This window comes from Schistocerca nitens, chromosome 7 (assembly GCF_023898315.1).
Source record: "Schistocerca nitens isolate TAMUIC-IGC-003100 chromosome 7, iqSchNite1.1, whole genome shotgun sequence".
Lineage (NCBI taxonomy): Eukaryota > Metazoa > Arthropoda > Insecta > Orthoptera > Acrididae > Schistocerca > Schistocerca nitens.
This window is the reverse complement of record NC_064620.1, coordinates 309743882-309748881: the sequence shown is the minus strand read 5'-3', so window position 1 is coordinate 309748881 and position 5000 is coordinate 309743882. Positions and strand designations below refer to the sequence as shown.

The 5000-nt window shown below is 54.7% G+C and overlaps 1 non-coding gene across 1 annotated transcript in view; it reads left to right on the top strand.

Moving 5' to 3' along the window:
• The first annotated feature begins 3780 nt into the window (after positions 1 to 3780).
• The window catches only part of LOC126197234 (small subunit ribosomal RNA), a 1909-nt gene continuing 689 nt past the window's right edge, over positions 3781 to 5000 (top strand). The window contains exon 1 of the ribosomal RNA XR_007539615.1: positions 3781 to 5000. This exon is cut by the window's right edge and continues 689 nt beyond it. This is a non-coding gene — a ribosomal RNA (small subunit ribosomal RNA).

Sequence of the window (5000 nt, the reverse complement as noted above, 5' to 3'; positions counted from 1 at the left end):
ACTCCAGCGGATGAACGGCGGACTTTTCTCGCAGTCGTAAGTTGCAATCCACCCCTATATCATCCGTTTCATGAAGCGTTTTATCCAAGATGCGAAATTCCCGCTGTCCCTACACATGCTCTAAGTCTGTGCGCGATTGCGTGCTCACAGTACGGATTCCGATGCTGAGCGATCAGCTAGGAAGCGCCCCAACCATGTCGGTCCCCATGGGCGTTGCACTCGCAGTCGCAAAGACTCTGGCAATGGCTAAAAGCGCTCCGCAATATATCACGCAGACGGGTAATGACGGTCCGAGCGCTCAGTGTGAGGAGAGCATTACTGAGCCCTGACCCACAAGCAGGTTGTAGCGTATCCCACCCGCAGACATGTGACGTTGTCACACGACCAGTTGTCACTAATCGACTCATTGCTGATAATCATATGCCATACACCGGGGAAAGCTGCCGCAAGGGGTAGCTACGTAGTGCAGTCGCACCTCTACTACTGTACAGAGATAGAACACCACGAGACTGCAACCAGATTAAACTGATACATGGCGCTGATAACTAATAGATGCAGAGCCATCGGAATATAGATGACATACGACATACAACTGTCCCTATACATGCTGACAGTCTGTGCACACAATGTGAACTACACGTCACCGAGACACCCTATCACACACTACTCTCTGGCTGTAACAGACACAGACACAATATCTAAGCACCACCATGGAACAACATCCAGTGCATCCTCTCCGCCACATTACACCATTCACACTATGATAACAAAACCAGGAGGTCCACCCCAAAAACAGAATATCTCACTCTTCCAACAACCATCATTACGCAGATAAGCCACAAACACCCACACATGTGCTACACAGGGGTGCAGCCAACACCACCACACTGGCGTGTCTCACAGCATATAAGCAATGGCAGGAATGAAAGACACAGGTCTGCCACTCCCTTGCCACACCCACGGAACCGGCGCACCACCTCCCCTGAGCCAAAGGTGCATCCTGACGTGACACATCTCAGGGTGCCTCAGGCGTCCACTTACCATCATCACTATGAACGAACCTCGTCCCCTCCCCCCCTCATACACCATCCCTTAACCTAACCCATGTTGCGCCTTAACCTAACCTATGTTGCGCCTTAACCTAACCTATGTTGCGCCTTAACCTAACCTATGTTGCGCCTTAACCTAACCTATGTTGCGCCTTAACCTAACCTATGTTGCGCCTTAACCTAACCTATGTTGCGCCTTAACCTAACCTATGTTGCGCCTTAACCTAACCTATGTTGCGCCTTAACCTAACCTATGTTGCGCCTTAACCTAACCTATGTTGCGCCTTAACCTAACCTATGTTGCGCCTTAACCTAACCTACGTTGCGCCTTAACCTAACCTACGTTGCGCCCTAACCTAACCTACGTTGCGCCCTAACCTAACCTACGTTGCGCCCTAACCTAACCTACGTTGCGCCCTAACCTAACCTACGTTGCGCCCTAACCTAACCTACGTTGCGCCCTAACCTAACCTACGTTGCGCCCTAACCTAACCTACATTGCGCCCTAACCTAACCTACGTTGCGCCCTAACCTAACCTACGTTGCGCCCTAACCTAACCTACGTTGCGCCCTAACCTAACCTACGTTGGGCCCTAACCTAACCTACGTTGGGCCCTAACCTAACCTACGTTGGGCCCTAACCTAACCTACGTTGGGCCCTAACCTAACCTACGTTGGGCCCTAACCTAACCTACGTTGGGCCCTAACCTAACCTACGTTGGGCCCTAACCTAACCTACGTTGGGCCCTAACCTAACCTACGTTGGGCCCTAACCTAACCTACGTTGGGCCCTAACCTAACCTACGTTGGGCCCTAACCTAACCTACGTTGGGCCCTAACCTAACCTACGTTGGGCCCTAACCTAACCTACGTTGGGCCCTAACCTAACCTACGTTGGGCCCTAACCTAACCTACGTTGGGCCCTAACCTAACCTACGTTGGGCCCTAACCTAACCTACGTTGGGCCCTAACCTAACCTACGTTGGGCCCTAACCTAACCTACGTTGGGCCCTAACCTAACCTACGTTGGGCCCTAACCTAACCTACGTTGGGCCCTAACCTAACCTACGTTGGGCCCTAACCTAACCTACGTTGGGCCCTAACCTAACCTACGTTGGGCCCTAACCTAACCTACGTTGGGCCCTAACCTAACCTACGTTGGGCCCTAACCTAACCTACGTTGGGCCCTAACCTAACCTACGTTGGGCCCTAACCTAACCTACGTTGGGCCCTAACCTAACCTACGTTGGGCCCTAACCTAACCTACGTTGGGCCCTAACCTAACCTACGTTGCGCCCTAACCTAACGCACGTTGCGCCCTAACCTAACGCACGTTGCGCCCTAACCTAACCTGTAATTGTTATATGAATTGAAACATTCATGTAGCGTTGCCTAATCGCAACCCTCTCAACATAGGTCAGTGCTCGCACTCTCTGGTGTCCTGCGTATTGATTCATGTTACGGTGCGTACCCTCACAACATCTAGCGAGTGGTGCGTACGTTCCACATGGTCCCGCTATCCACTGTAATGTGTACTGCTGTAAGACTTATATCGCTCCCCTGTCGCCTCTAGTTCGTCAGGCGGGAGTTTGCGTGTTCAATGAGCTTCGCAGCTGTGCAATGGCATTCGCATACGTACGCGGGCCACCTTCCACGTGTTCTCTCGTGCATACGTCGCAGCATGTATGTGGGCTGATGTGGCGTGTCGTGACGCATATCATCCAGGCATGCAAGACCCACTGAATTTGCAAATGTAGATGGACGTCTACGTTTGCTGCCCAAGTTACGCAAATGAACTGGAAATCCGTTGTTGCGCGGTTGTATACGCTGGAGGTGAATCATTGATTGCGACAATCGGTACAGGTATTAACTGGTTGCTTCAGCGACACCCGTCATACCCACGAACGTGAGTGGGCATGTGGGTATGAAGCGATACGCGGCGGTGGCTGGGTGGGACCGTCCCCGGCCGGTGAGGGGGGAGCGCCCGGCGTGCTGGCCGCGCGCTGCGTGGGCGCACGCGCTACAGCCGGCTGGTGGGGGCGCCCAGTGGCAGGCGCGCCGGCCGACGGACGCGGCAGGCGGCGCAGCTGCGCGCCGGCGCACCCAACGCGCGGCGCCGTGCGGCCAAAGTGGGTCCTCGCGGGCCCGGTGCGAAGCGCGGTGGACATCTGCAGTGTGCTGGTCCGATTGAGGACTGTGTGCGTTGAGGATGCGCCGCCGCCCGGCACTCGGCGCCGCGACGCCGTCTGCTGCTCGGTCGCCCCCGCGGTTCTCGCAGGTGGTTTGTATCGCAGCTGTGCGGATGTGTTGGCGCGTGCGCTGTGCTGGGAGAGTTCGCTTTGGCACCCAAGTGGGGCTCTGCCCCTCTGTGGCGCTGGCGTTGGAGCTGCCCGGCCACTGTTTGTGGCCGCGTGTTGTCTCCCGCCGGCAACACCACGACAGCACGCTACCGGGCCTCTGTCGGCAGCGGCAAGCTCAGTTGGGAGCACGGGTGGTCGCACTGAAAGCGTCTACTCGCCTATCTCCGGGCGATTGCGCCTCTCTCGAACCCGACCAAGTACTTAGGACGGCGCTGCGCGCCGCCGGGACCTGAGAGGGTTTCGAGGTGTATCGTGCAGGGGAGCCCAGCCTCCTCCTGTTTGCGGAATAATTGAGCGGACGCTTGCGTGTTCGCGCGGGCCTCCGGGACACACTCCCGGGCGGCCGGCTGCTCAGCTCTAGTTGACGCAGCTCCCTGGTTGATCCTGCCAGTAGTCATATGCTTGTCTCAAAGATTAAGCCATGCATGTCTCAGTACAAGCCGCATTAAGGTGAAACCGCGAATGGCTCATTAAATCAGTTATGGTTCCTTAGATCGTACCCACGTTACTTGGATAACTGTGGTAATTCTAGAGCTAATACATGCAAACAGAGTCCCGACCAGAGATGGAAGGGACGCTTTTATTAGATCAAAACCAATCGGTCGGCTCGTCCGGTCCGTTTGCCTTGGTGACTCTGAATAACTTTGGGCTGATCGCACGGTCCTTGTACCGGCGACGCATCTTTCAAATGTCTGCCTTATCAACTGTCGATGGTAGGTTCTGCGCCTACCATGGTTGTAACGGGTAACGGGGAATCAGGGTTCGATTCCGGAGAGGGAGCCTGAGAAACGGCTACCACATCCAAGGAAGGCAGCAGGCGCGCAAATTACCCACTCCCGGCACGGGGAGGTAGTGACGAAAAATAACGATACGGGACTCATCCGAGGCCCCGTAATCGGAATGAGTACACTTTAAATCCTTTAACGAGTATCTATTGGAGGGCAAGTCTGGTGCCAGCAGCCGCGGTAATTCCAGCTCCAATAGCGTATATTAAAGTTGTTGCGGTTAAAAAGCTCGTAGTTGGATTTGTGTCCCACGCTGTTGGTTCACCGCCCGTCGGTGTTTAACTGGCATGTATCGTGGGACGTCCTGCCGGTGGGGCGAGCCGAAGGCGTGCGACCGCCTCGTGCGTGCTCGTGCGTCCCGAGGCGGACCCCGTTGAAATCCTACCAGGGTGCTCTTTATTGAGTGTCTCGGTGGGCCGGCACGTTTAATTTGAACAAATTAGAGTGCTTAAAGCAGGCAAGCCCGCCTGAATACTGTGTGCATGGAATAATGGAATAGGACCTCGGTTCTATTTTGTTGGTTTTCGGAACCCGAGGTAATGATTAATAGGGACAGGCGGGGGCATTCGTATTGCGACGTTAGAGGTGAAATTCTTGGATCGTCGCAAGACGAACAGAAGCGAAAGCATTTGCCAAGTATGTTTTCATTAATCAAGAACGAAAGTTAGAGGTTCGAAGGCGATCAGATACCGCCCTAGTTCTAACCATAAACGATGCCAGCCAGCGATCCGCCGCAGTTCCTCCGATGACTCGGCGGGCAGCCTCCGGGAAACCAAAGCTTTTGGGTTCCGGGGGAAGTATGGTTG